This window comes from Schistocerca cancellata, chromosome 1, assembly GCF_023864275.1.
Source record: "Schistocerca cancellata isolate TAMUIC-IGC-003103 chromosome 1, iqSchCanc2.1, whole genome shotgun sequence".
Classification (NCBI taxonomy): domain Eukaryota; kingdom Metazoa; phylum Arthropoda; class Insecta; order Orthoptera; family Acrididae; genus Schistocerca; species Schistocerca cancellata.
Window position 1 is genome coordinate 412,311,598 of NC_064626.1, and position 14,863 is coordinate 412,326,460.

A 14,863-nucleotide genomic window follows, 5' to 3' on the forward strand; every position below is an offset into this window, starting at 1 on the left:
AAAATACCTAACAAATTGCTTTGGTAGAGTCTCAAACGCACAGTACAAACGCAAAAGTTTAAGAATGTACAGGACGTCGTTCACTTTGGCGCAAGGCGTGTCATAAAAGCAATACCATTTGAGCAAATATGTCTCAAGAACATTTTTGGCTTCAACATAGAGGAAATGGAAATAGTTCGAGCTTGTGTCCTCTTTATCTTTTTACAAACACTTTTCTTTTCTGTTGAATTCTAAGTACTTCAGGTGATGAAAACAGGTGCCAAATGCTGCTGTTCGAAATGCCGCTGCATCCTGTTTACTGTAGATGAAGTATAGTAAATGGAAGCAAATAGAAAATGATATAATACATGTAGCGTACGTGAAAGTCGTCGTTCCCATACTTGTTCAGTGACACTACGCTTAAATGATCACGCAGAGCTTGTGGAATACGTCATTTCTGTGCGGCAGATCCCGGCGGAGGTTCGAGTCCTCCCTCGGGCATGGGTGTGTGTGTTTGTCCTTAGGATAATTTAGGTTAAGTAGTGTGTAAGCTTAGGCACTGATGACCTTAGCAGTTAAGTCCCATAAGATTTCACACACATTTGAACATTTGAATACGTCATTTATCGCCAGCTGAAAATTTACAACAGCAGTAGTAGAACATTAACAGAATACTCTTACGAACAATGCAAAACACTGCAGCTCACGCGATACCCACTTATTAGTCTTTTACTTTCGAAATATGTAGAATGTCTGGTACGGTCAGGAGATAACAAGATTCTCTGGCCGCCAATACTTGCTGCTTCTTTTAGGATGGGCGTGTAGCCTTCTGCTACGGACGCGATCTAGCAAAAAAAGTGGTCAGTGCAATGCTAAATAGAATTAGTACCCAACACAGCAGATGGGCATATTTTTTATACAAATGGGGTAAGCAACCATCCCCACTTTCTGATAGCGGAGAACCACAGGCTATCAGACAGAGCACAGAAAAAAGCCCCACAAGATAATATCATGGTAGGCCAGAAGACTTCCTGCAGACCACTCGAAAATCGATATATTATATAAGTGCACTAGATATTTGCGTGTAAGATTGTATATTGTATATATTATGCTCTATATGTTATATATTTTTATGTGTCAGAAAGCCTTACGTTAAATAAATAAATTATTGTACTCTGCTTAATTTACTCTAGGCATCTTAACATGTGACCTTGGAGTACTGTGTGGAAACGACAGTTGTAAAGTGTTTAAACTGACTAACCTCTTTAGCGATCTACAACATTGTCACCAGCTTGATCGAGAACTTAAAAAAACAATCCTTTTTAACAAACAATAAATCACATAGAGACGCGAGGATACGGTGGTAATAGTTAACTATTCTTTTTTTTTACCGGCCGCTTTCGAAGGCAAAGTGTTTTGTGGATTCGACAAAGGAAACTGGTACCAACTGTTGTTTATAAAGGCCGAACTTCATTGTCTTAGGTCGCAGGACTGAGAAATTTGCAAGATGTTGTATTTCTAAATGTTTCTTTTGTCTTTCAATTAATTTATGGCAAAACGCGTGAACCATGGGCAATGTTTTTCCAACGGTCAGCGCCTCTGTGAAATGAATAAGAAGCCTGTTCTTTGTACGTCATTTTCGAGACGATCACGTTTCTTTTAAAACTGATGGCTTCATTGTATGTTAATGTGCAAGTTCTTCGAAGCAAAGATAAAGCCGAAATCAGTTTCTGAGTACAATGTGTTGAGGCCTCAGATATAAGAAGCTTCAAACACGGGGTCAATTTGCACCTGTCAGTCTAAAAGAATCCCACTATCACTTGAAAATCCTACTTTGGAAAATGACGTTCCCGTAAGGGTGTTATTTGCGTTGCTCGGAGAGAATACAGTCGTTCACAACAGAGTACAAAATTCTTATAAATTATTTTCACAGGTAGGTGACTCATCAAGATCTAAAATCTCTCACGTTAAATCAAATTTCTTCTTTAATGGTGCAAAGTTTCAACTTATATCATGCTTTGAGAACATTAAGGGACACTTACAGCTGTTCAGAAAGCGACTACGATATTTCTGATGCTGTTCTGTGCAGCATGTTTAAACTAGGCGTAGCTGAATTCAGAGTGAGTTGCTACTTGATTGTGTCCTCAAAAGAAATAGGCATAACAGGGGATTCTGAAACAGTTTTTACTTACCCTCGAAAGCAAAACTTGGCACCCTCTTAAGACTGTTTTCGACCATTAAACCCACGAAACTGCCCACCAACATTTAGTTTTAAAAGAGCTTCGCCTTCACTAACAGTTAGAGATACATTCTTTTTCGCTCTTTACAAGTCTTCAGAAATGAGGGTACCTGAACATGAGAGGCTACTTGTCCTTGCGTATGACGTAAGTTGTGGGACCGCAAATACGGACAGTCTAAAGCTAAGCACCCACGTATTCAGCGAAAATGTCATCCTCTCTAAGGGACTGTGTGACGCTGTCCCATGTATGACTTTCCAGTATGTTAAGTAACACAGAGACTGGCAATTCGTAGCAATGAAGTTTCTTAAGCGTGTAATGGCCTGATCGTGAAGACATTCATCGGACGGAGAAGTGCATTTAGGATTGCTAAAAACATGTGTCCAAGGCCAGGTGGGTTTCGCAGTCTTGAAATGCAACAACGCATCTGTTTAGAGATTTTAGAATCTGACAAGCGAAACACAAACGTGCACGCTGTTATTCTTATTCGAAAAATGCTACTATTTAATCCATTTCAACAGAGTTGAGAGGGAAATCGTAAAACGATGAGTGATGTCTACACAACGTTATAATGAAAAGCCATTTCTAATATCTTTTGTTGTAATTGACCTAAAATTGCTGAAGATTACTTTACCTCGTGGCACGTCAAATCGATCGTATATTAAGGTTTGTTTTCAGCATGAATATATTTAGTACCGTATTTGAGCTTTCTCAAAAATGAGAAAGTGTTGACAGCCACAAAAATAGATGAATATCGAAAGGCGTAGGTCATATGGTGTTATGTTTTATTTTGGACGAGTCCCTTCTTATAAATTTCTTGAAATGTTTGTAGCTCTCGTTCACTCTCAGGCACAACCAGAAGATTATTTCTGTTCTCAAAAGAATGGTTCAAATGGCTCTGAGCACTATGGGACTTAACTTCTGAGGTCATCAGGCCCCTAGAAGTTAGAAATACTTAAACCTAACTAACCTAAGGATATCACACACATCCATGCCCGAGGCAGGATTTGAACCTGCGACCGTAGCAGTCGCGCGGTTCCAGACTGTAGCGCCTAGAACCACCGGCCACACCGGCCGGCTTCTGTTGTTCCCTCATTGCTTCAGGTACAAGTGAATATAACTGTATATCTTAGATAGGCTGTGGTGTTGAGACCAATGTAAATGAAAGGTCAGTATCTCTGATAGATGGTTGATGCAACCACATGATGAATTTACTTTGGTAAAAACTAAAAAAAAAATAAGCGAAACCATCTTAATAATATCCGAGTTAAAGAGCACTCCGTCATCAGGCCGCAAGTGGCCCATCGGGACCATCCGACAGCCGTGTCATCCTCAGCTGAGGATGCGGATAGGAGGGGCGTGTGGTCAGCACACCGCTCTCCCGGTCGTTACGATGGTTTTCTTTGACCGGAGCTGCTACTATTCGGTCGAGTAGCCCCTCAATTGGCATCACGAGGCTGAGTGCACCCCGAAAAATTACAACAGCACATGGCGGCCCGGATGATCACCCATCCAAGTGCCGGCCACGCCCGACAGAGCTTAACTTCGGTGATCTGACGGGAACCGGTGTATCCACTGCTGCAAGTCCGTTGCCATCCGAGTTAAAGGATATTTCTGAATGTTGGTGTTGTGAGCTATACGATCGAAAGTGGAAAAGAGTTACAGAAAGATATTTCACATTGTGTTGGATTTTCGAAACGAAATTTCTTCATACACTGAAAAAATTCGTCGAATGACAATTGTCGCTACAGTTATTAATACAGCACCTTTTACACGTTGCTCATTTGACAGAAGACGTTCTTGGATACCATAAAACACCATCATAGAAGGTCACCCATTGGTCCTTTTCATTAGTACTCGTCAATATTCGGGTCATTTGCAGTATTCGGGTCATTTGAAAGTAAACCGTAAAATAGTATATCTCTTAATAAATGTGTAAGTTCGCAAAATTTAAAGACCTTACTAATCACAAAAGAGCCTCGTTTCAGTAGGAGGATATGCCTTATACGGTCAAAGTGTTACTTCAGCAACACCAAATGATAAGAAGTGACCATAAACAACAAACGACGAATACATCAAGGCATACTTTGTCAGCTTCTTTCATCAAGCGCTATGATGCTTCATAAAAGAGTGGCAATGCGTAATGAAAATCTGTATTACCGTCAGTCTTCGAGTCATTAATTTCCAGCAATAATGTAACAATATGATAAAAAATACGTCACAATTCGTAGTCACCTGTCGTTATCGACGCAATTTATCAAACTACGACGTCACTTACAAAGTAAAGTTCATAGACATGCCACGAGATCTTCTCAGTTTTCAGCAATGTAACAATGCAAAGATGTCAGTCATAACTATTCCTTTCCATAGGATTCTAATTTCGGCTACAAGAAACTGATGTACGTACAGCTCGGCACATGATGCAATTCTGAATGGCGAATTCTTTCACTGAAACTGAGGGACTAAGCAAACAGAGAGCCTGAAGTGACTTAGTCCTTATATTAAGTGATCTCTCAGAAGTCTTACAAAACCGCGACAGAAAGCAGGTTAGTCATGTTGCTGGCACCATCGGTTCATGGCTAAATTTATTGGTTATTCGAAGATGACCTGAAAACTAGTGCTTTGTACGTCGTTTTGATCGAAGTCTTTAAATTAGAGCAATAGCTTGGATGATTAATGACTGGGAAGGAACTCTGACATAGCCTTTCTAAAGAAATAGTTCTAATGTTGTGCTGAAATGATTTTGGTATTCAAGGTAGCCGGACGAGGCTTTAAACCACGCTTCTCCTGTATAATCGTCGACTGCGTTAAACGCTACGCGACTGCGCTCGGTTTGTCCGTCAGATGAGAACAGCTCGATGGCACCTGTTGGTTAAAAAATATCGAGGTGAACTCCTGTAGTACGAGCACTTTCATGCACGACGGTAACTATAATGCGGCTTTTTTAATTGTAACTCGCAGGAAAAGTACATTCCTCGTCTACCACGTATTTCGAAAGTTCTATGTGAAACTTGCAAGTTAATTCTTGGCAACAGACATATTTGAGTTGGAACTTGTCAAATAAGAAGACATAATGAAAGATCAGACTCGTGCCAGTCGGTAGGCTATGATTAGCTCCCACAGTATCATATGTATTACTTTGCGATAGCATAAACATTTCAGCTGAAGAGTGCAAACTCAAACGGAAGGTGCCGCTTGTTGCAGGCGAAAATTGTCTGACTGTAACCTGGAAAAGTAATCGGCTCTGCTTGTGAATCTCCAGAGTATCACGGGCCTAGTTATGCGTGCTGCGCGTATTGTACTCACCGTCTTCGGAAGGATGGCCGTGTTGTGGTCGTGCGCTGCGTGACTGCTCTCCTGTGAACAGCGTCGGCGTCGTCGAGCAACTGAGGCGGAGAGCGACGAGTAGCGCGCCTAGTAGGCGAGTCGCGGCGCGGCTCCGGCGGCGCGCATGCGCCCTGGGCGCAGTGCGTCCTCCGCCGCGATTGGGGTGTCGCGGGGTGGGGGTGCTGCGGCTCTCGAACTTGACACTGAGTGCAGGTGCTCACGCGGGCTCCGGCAGCCGCCGCCGCCGCCGCTGGGGTGACTCCCAGGCGCGGCCGCCAGAATTAATAGAGGCCGGCGCGAAGAATGGCCAACCTCCACGGCACCTCCTGGCCTTTCTCCGTGTCCTCACTGTTCAGCACGACATGCATTCTACACATCTTTGCCTTCCGTTATAGAACACGCGAAGAATCACTCACATCGTCCTTCAGCCTCCATGCAAACTCCAATCTTTCTGTATTTATCTTCGTGTACGAGCAAGCAATGTATTAGTTGACTCCTTTAGAAACGTACGGCTTTAACAGTAAACCACACAGCGACGGGCAATACCTCTCATGCAGCGTCTACTACCGGAGTTGGCTGAGCATCTCAGTGATACTTTCACGTTTATTAAACGAGCCTGTCTCGGAACGGGGTGCTCTTCTATGGTCTTTCGTTTTTCCTCCGTCACTCTTATCTGGTATGAATCCCAGACTGACATACGATATTCAAATATTGGTCGAACAGGAGTTCTGTGAACTACCTGCTTTGTGGGTAGACTTCACTTATTAGGGATTCTTCCCACGAATGTGTCTGCCATCTGCCTTTCCTGCGATTAGTTTTTTTTATCGTCGTTCTACTTTAAATAGCTCCGTACACGCCCTCTTACATATTTATTTGACGTGATTGCTTCCAGTGACTGCTCTGCAATCTTATACCAATACAATAATGTCCGCCCCGATAGCTGCGTGGTCAGCGTGACGGATTGCCGTCCTATGGGCCAGGGTTCGATTCTCGGTTGGGTCGGAGATTTTCTCCGCTCAGGGACTGGGTGTTATGTTGTCTTCATCATCATTACATTCCCATCCTGCGAGCAGGTCGCCCAACGTGGCGTCGAATGTAATAAGACCTGCACCAACGCGACCGGACCTGCTCCACAAGGGGCCTCCGGGCCAATGACGCCAAACGCTCATTTCCATTTCCAATACAATAATGGGTCTTTCTGGTTTTTATGCACAGTACGTTATTTGTTTGGTTCTGCGGCCTTCATTTTCCAGCCACTTTTATGTCGCACAATAGCATGAGAGATTTGGGTGACCTTATTTGAGATGTAACTTGTATCAGGTTATATTGCGATCCCCGATGTACCTAACACAATTGCTCGAGGGCATGATCTTGAGGGGCGATCGTTATTTAGGCTGTTACCCGCCCTGACCCTCGACTCAGGCGCAAAAGTCTTCGTTTATGTCTTCTGATAATAAACTGAGTGTCTGTCACAGCAACGTAACAAAGATCCAAGTTTTCCATTTCCAGGCAAATGTTTCGAATTGATTCGAAGTGACTCTCTCCTAAGCCCTTGAGACAAACAAACATCTGGCACACACGTCACAATTTTAAACAATTTGACTGACTAGTACCTCCTCTGTCTTGTACTTCACCCAATCCTCTCATTTCCCTCTTCTTCTCGAATTATCTATCATACCTCATCCACTGTACTCTATATTCATTTTATTTTAATTTTCCATTGTAACACCCTACCCGTCACTTATCTGGTTTTGGCGTGTTTTCACCCCAGCTAATTGATTGACAGATCAATAGAGAGTGCAAAACTGCCGCAATATCGGATAATGCAAAGAAAGTAATAAGGCCCTGTGACTCCTGATTGAACTGCAGTGGCAGTGTTGATATTAATTGATTCAGAATTGTTCACTTTTAATTAAAAAGGGGTGCACATTGATGATATATTCAGCTATTGAACACCAGATGCAAATGTTGAACATAAAATTAATTAAGAAAGTGACTTGGGATTTAAACTACTTGATTGAAAACAGATGCAGTCGATTAGCACAAATTTATTTTAACTCCCGACCTTCAATCATCACATTACATGACTCTGCTATCAGGCAGTGGTAATAAATTGCGTTTACGAGGAGTAAAGCGTGATAAATCAAAATTAATTCCTATCGACTGACCCAGGCGTAATGCGAAGTGCGAGAAGAATTCCCCAATACACGGCCCATCAAACCCTCGTGGAAACTTTGCCGACGTGATCCTACAAATTAATCAGTGGCCTAATTCAAGCTGGAGCGGGTGCAATATCACCGAATTCAGCGTGGCGGGGCGTCGTCGTCATGAGGACGTCGGCCGGCCTCGTGGTGCTACAAGGCTGCGCTCGTCTATTCACTCTTAGCTATCTTGCTCAGTACATAGCTGAACCAAAACTTTCTATCTCCAAGCTCAATCGTTCCATTTGCTAAGTCCTAAAATGCAGAGATGCTCACTCTTTCTCAGGCAAGCTGAGTAAATAACGCCACGTCTGGACTCTAGGTAAGCTGGGAACAGAAGACCACTACGGAGACTTCTCCCGGTCCGCTCTTCGCCTCGGTTTCCCCTCCAGCAAAATCACTTACGCCAATTGCAGTGCAAGTCGCGTTAATTATGCGTCGCTTCTCAGCGCCGACCAATGCCTGCTCTGGGAAGTGAACAATTTCCCACAAAATTTCCCTTCCTCTCAACTTCTGCTATTTAGCTCCTCCCAGGCCACCCAAGGTGAGCGTGTGCACAAAACACCAATTTTTCCGGAATTCTGACTCCCAGGAGAGTACATCAAATTCCTCGGTCCTACGTTCCCATCGAAGGCCGGCATATTTCGTTCTATCGCTCTTCACCTGATTTACTTCAGACTCTGCGGACCATGAATTCAGCGTCAAGTTGCTATAGTCACAAACACGCATATTTTGGCCTCTGTTAACCGCTCCACCGTAGCTTTGCGCGGCTTTCTTGCATGTTTCACTGAAAATGGGATGACGGACATTTATCAACAGGTGTACAAGCTCTCCATCTGCTTCCTGGTACACCAGTATGGGGTCAACCACCCACTCACTGTCACTCATCTTAAGGCAGCTGGAGGCCGCACACCGTTACCGCTTTCTCAGAGCTTGACCCGCCCTAAGCTGCCTATTGTCGCTTCCCTTCGCCACTCCCCAGCCGGCCACAGTCAACTCTGAATACTTCCCTGGGATAAACTAGCCTCCAGTAAATCGATGCGTTTCCACAAAGTTTTCAAGTCGTGTAAATTACTTTAAAACCATCACCCAACATTAATTATTCCAATACGTCCATACTATACCCTCTATAAGATGCATTGTGCCTTGTCAGTCATTTTTGTTCAGCCCTACTGTTCGCTCAACGTGAGTTAGGTGATCTTTAATGACTTCATGTAAGGGGGATAGTTCTTGCCATCTTACACCATATATTCTAATTGGTTTGTTATTCTGTTGTTTTATTGTATGTAACTCTTCCCTGTACGTAGGTTTAATGTTTTGTTGTATATCAACCTACAAATTCTTTGTATTTTTAACGTGTAGTACCATGTTCCAAATTTCGATTTCTATTGTGTTGTATGTTAATTGGGGGCCTAGAAAAGACTGAGAGGCTCCATCCCTGTCGCACCCGCAGTTGTCCACAACCCCACAATGACTGCCGCAGTCTACTTCACCTCTCCGCCGTCCCACACCAAACCACTCTTTCAGGGTTATTGTGCGGTTCGGCCCCCCGGGGGAACCCCCCCCCCCCCCAAGAAACATCTCACACCAGACGAGTGTAGCCCATATGTTTGCGTGGTAGAGTAATGGCGGTGTACTCGTACTTGTTTTATTGTATGTAACTCTTCCCTGTACGTAGGTTTAATGTTTTGTTGTATATCAACCTACAAATTCTTTGTATTTTTAATGTGTAGTACCATGTTCCAAATTTCGATTTGTATTGTGTTGTATGTTAATTGGGGGCCTAGAAAAGACTGAGAGGCTCCATCCCTGTCGCACCCGCAGTTGTCCACAACCCCACAATGACTGCCGCAGTCTACTTCACCTCTCCGCCGTCCCACACCAAACCACTCTTTCAGGGTTATTGTGCGGTTCGGCCCCCCGGGGGAACCCCCCCCCCCCCTCCCCAAGAAACATCTCACACCAGACGAGTGTAGCCCATATGTTTGCGTGGTATAGTAATGGCGGTGTACTCGTACGTGGAGAACTTGTTTACGCAGCAATTGCTGACATAGTGTAGCTTAGGCGGAATAAGGGGAACCAGCCCGCATTCGCCGAGGCAGATGGAAAACGCCTAAAGACCATCCACAGACTGACCGTCTCACTGGACCTCGACACAAGTCCGCCGGGCGGATTCTTTCCGAGGACCAGGTGCGTTAGACCGCACGGCTAACCGAGCAGGCAAATTTCGATTTAGTTGTAAAAGTATTTGTAATTCAGTTGATCGTGATGAGCCCCCATTCTTTTATTCTTTTACATGACCTCAGACAGAACGAATTGCATCCCAAATAAGGTGTCACGGCAAGTAATATCATACCATCATTTATTTCACTTTTATTAATACTTAGCTTCAAGGATATCCTCTGAGTCACTACTTCAAATTCTTTAAAATGTGGACTGTGTGTCAGACGTTTGTGTATCTCACTGAATTCTAACAAAGTCAGTTATCGTCATTTGTTTGCAAACGGAAAATTGGAACTGTAGAAACCCGGAAGTGCAGAGTGAACCTTCTGCAACCTCCAGCCACTTTCATCTACAACAAACCGAGTTCTCGTGCCTCTGCCTGATGCACCAATGTAAAACTTGTAGCAGTAAATGTAGATGGGCGTTATAACTCACATTTCACATATAATATCTTTGATTATGTAGTACAAAAGCTTGTCACTCTCTTTGACATTGGCCGTCAATTATAGTCTCTTGTTGGCCCCGTAATTCGAAAACCGGATCACAAGGTACACAACTATTGTAGAACATCAGCAGTTTGTATTTTCCTTCTTAATCACGCATTAACTAAATTTGTGAAGTATGAATGAATCCTTCAGAAGCTACATTTAGAGGTCTTCGATTGTTTACTGTCGATTTAGACACTGCAATGCACCATCTTCAGGCCCGTCTGCGATAAACGTGGTAATAATGAGGATAACCATGTTACCGCCATAAGACTCAATAAATGGCACTGAAATCGATGTCCGCTTGGATGATGATGATGATGATGATGATGGTGATGATGATGATGATTGGTTTGTGGGGCGCTCGACTGTGCGGTCATCAGCGCCCGTACAAAGACGCAGTTTTTTCACAGTCCAGTCTATCCACTGTCACGAATGACAATGATGATGATAACACAAACACCCAGTCCGTAGTTAGAGAAAATCCCCAACCCGGTCGGGAATAGAACCCGGGACCCCGTGATCCAGAGGCAGCAACGCTAGCCACGAGACCACGAGCTACGGACGTCCGCGTGGGTGAATCCGTTCCTTCCTGCTTGTTGTATTGACAGTAACAGCACATCAACTAGACTTGATAGGAAATAGGAGGTTCACTTATTTCCTACCAACAGTCTACTTGATGCGCTGTTGCTGTCAATACCACAAGGAGGAAGGAAGGAATACATCATACCGAACATTGATTTAATTGTGCGCTTTATTGAGTATTATGGCGGTAAACGGTAATTGACATCGTTACACGGTATGTCATTGGGGAAAGTAAATCAACCGCAAAACGGAACATGACCTTTAAATACAGCTGAAGGAATCATTTATACTCCAAAAAGTTTAGTAGCAGTTGGTGGTCCCCGGTCAAAGACGGATATACAAAGATAAACATTTTATGTTCCAAGTTACATATCAACATTTATTGTTCTGCCAGGAAGTTTCATATCAGCGCACACTCCGCTGCATAGTGAAAATCTCATTCTGGAAACATCCCCCAGGCTGTGGCTAAGCTATGTCTCCGCAATATCTTTTTTTTCAGGAGTGCTAGTTCTGCAAGGTTCGCAGGAGAGCTTCTGTTTAGTTTGGGGGGTAGGAGACGAGGTACTGGCAGAAGTACAGCTGTGAGGACGGGGCGTGAGTCGTGCTTGGGTAGCTCAGTTGGTAGAGCACTTGCCCGCGAAAGGCAAAGGTCCCGAGTTCGAGTCTCGGTCCGGCACACAGTTTTACTCTGCCAGGAAGTTTCATATCAGCGCACACTCCGCTGCAGAGTGAAAATCTCATTCTGGAAACATTTATTCTCTTACGAATAAGTTTCGATAGTTAACTCTCAATTTTAAGTGCTTCAAATTTGTATAGCGGAGTGTGCATTTCTCCAAGCCTGGTACATTAGAAATTGATTCGTTTTTGTCTGGCTGAAAAACGAAAAACAAATTAATTAATTATATTATTACAATTAAATAGTCCTTCTGTTAGAACCACTATAGCACTTGCTCATAACATATTGTGATTGGTAATGCATATAGTCTTCAGACAACTTAAGAATGCCATGAAGTTTCGGGATTGCAGCCGGGTTACCTCGACTTCTTGCCATGTTATTTCGGCTGACAACAATTCCTCGATCTTCAGGTGAGTGTTTTGCAACGGAGATTGCTAGTTCAGACCGCTAACATTATATCAAAAATCGGTAAGAAGACACATGCGGAAAGGCAGCCGCTACGTGATTGACCTCAGCGAGTTTTGCTTCCTCTACTAATATTGCTGCATCTTCCGCCTGCTTAGCTGTCTGGTAACATGCTTGCCTCCCATGCAAGCGGGCCCGGCTTCGATTCCCGGCCGGGTTGGAAATTTTCTCCGCTCGTGAGGTGGGTGTTGTGTTGTCCTCATCATCATTTCATCCTCATCACCGGCGCGGAAGTCGTCCAATGTGACGTAGACTGAAATAAGACTTGCATTTGGCGGCCGAACTTCCGCGAATAGGGGCCTCCCGGCCAACGATGCGATACTCTCATTTCCATTGCTGCATCTATAGCGCACAAGCACATGCAATGATCATACTACATGTGCGCTCTCTGTCGGATTGTACACTCGCAGAATTAAAATTCAGATGTCAAAATCAACTAAATTAACCGTCGTAGACGTGTCATTAGTTAGAAATTAAAGAAATTTCGGAATGCAGGGACTGCATTCTGTTATGTGTGTGGTTTTAGCAGAAATTGTACGTATATTGTCGATCCATACATTAGTTAAGTATATGTCGTTCAGAAAGTCCTACCAGTTGATCCTGTGGATGGACACATACACTGATGAGCCGAAACATGATCACGGCCCACCACGACGTTGGATGCCGCCTGGTGGTGTTGCGGGCACGTAACGCGGTAACAAAAGTACGTAAGCGGAGCAGACACGGACGGGGGATCACCCTAGCGAATATGTCGGCCGAGAATGGGGCAAGTCCATTGAGATAAGCGATTTTGACAAAGGGCACATTATAATTTACGCCCAGCCTATGAACGAGTATCTCGAAAACGACAAAGCTGGTCGAATGTTCACGTGCTACTGTTGTCAGCATTACGGAAAGAGCTAGAAGGACCGTGAAACTACCACTAGACGCTAAATGTTTGGACGTCCACCACTTTTCACAGAACGTGGGGTTCGGAGGCTTGTCTGTTCTGTAAAGTAGGATAGATGGTAATATGTGGCACCTCTGCACAATTCTGGTACAGGCACAAGTGTTCCGGAGCACACCGTTCATCGTACATTCTTGAACATGGAGCTCCGCAGCACACGACCCCTACATGTTCACATGTTGACCCAACGACATCGTCATGGGGCAGTAATTGAAGACACACTGACAGCTGCGAACCACCTGCATTCCTCTATGCTTGATGCCTTCCCCGACGGCGATGTCGTCTTCTAGCAGTATAATTGTTCATGTCTCGGAGTCTGAACCGTGCTACAGTGGTTTGAGGAGCATTATAGTGAACTCAAGTTGATGTCTCGGAGGCTAAATTCTACTGATGTAAAGCCTATGGGACTCACCAGGGTGGCTATTGGGCGCCGTCACTGCGTACCCATTATTCACGCGAATTAGATGTGTGCGAGACATCAAGCTCCACATACCTCTACAAACCTAGCGACTAACTGTCGGTTCTCTAATACGCAGAATCAATTATGTATTTCGTTCCAAAGACGGAGAAACAAGCTTTTAAGTAGGTGGTCATAATGTTTTGGCCCATCAGTGTTTACTGCTTGATATTATTTTATAAATATCTGCATTTTCATAGAACTCTTATTTCTATGTATTTTGTATGTCAGTGTGTTATTGCAGACATTCTCAGCTTGTTTTCTGATTTTGGGAAACAGTGAAACAGAGTGTAAAATTTTACACGTCAGTCGGGTGAAAGGCAAACATCGCACACCCGATTCGAAAGTAAAAGCACGAAGAACTTAGAAATGAAAAATTTTCGATATTTGTAGTGCTAGTTACAACATTTATATTTCATGAGCGACTGATTACAAAAATTATGTATTCTTTTTGGAAGTAGACATTATGGTATGTTCTCTACATGAAGAAGTGGAACTGCAAGGAAATAGCGAAAGAAAATATGTCGTTTAGCACGAAATCGATTTCAAGGGAGTTGAAAATGCAAGTTTAGATTTGTGACTAAATATTTTACTTTCTGTAATAGACAATTATTTCGAACCAGTTCTGCGTACTGAGCATTTAAATTAATGAAAAACACGTCGGCGATGGCAAATAAAATTTACAGACTCCTAAGCCGGAATATATAAGCACACTGTTTTGAAATTTTTAACTATCTATTACATTTCTCGAGAATTATAGTATTAATTGACGCTGGTTGGGATGGTTAAAAAACCACAATGGCCACAATGATTTTCAATGTCTTCCTTTGACTTTCATTCGGAAAGCGAGTGCGCATAATATATCGCTTGTGCGGAGAAATACAGGGTGTCTTATAACACTGTCGGCTACTATTAAATTAGTGCTATGCCAATAATGTTATTCCTGTGGAAGGAATTTTTGTGATCGTGACTGTGTGCAAGGTGTCGGACTATTTTTCGAGTCTGGAAAGATTGCTGTCGAGAGGAAACCATAACAAAACAAACAGGAATCGAACCAAGGTTCAATTACTTATCAAGTAAACTGTAATTACCTAAAAGGAAACGATCGCCAGACTAATTAGGTGAAGTTGTACCCAGTACTAGCATGGTTCAGAAAGAAAGTTAACTATTGAGATTGGCTTTACTTGATACTGAAATACTATTTTGTTGATAAGATACAAGACAGTAGCACAGCTTAGCAAGTAACGTACCAGTGATTTGACTTGAACTACACAGGAGGAGT

General features: G+C 43.4%; 1 protein-coding gene across 1 annotated transcript in view; it reads right to left on the reverse strand.

Annotated features, from left to right (window-relative positions):
* Window positions 1-5,613, reverse strand: part of LOC126175746 (uncharacterized) — a 162,153-nt gene extending 156,540 nt beyond the window's left edge. Inside the window, exon 1 of the mRNA XM_049922706.1 lies at window positions 5,523-5,613. The gene's annotated coding sequence lies outside the window, so the exon portion shown is untranslated. The remainder of the gene's footprint in view (window positions 1-5,522) is intronic.
* Between the last annotated feature and the right edge of the window lie 9,250 nt (window positions 5,614-14,863).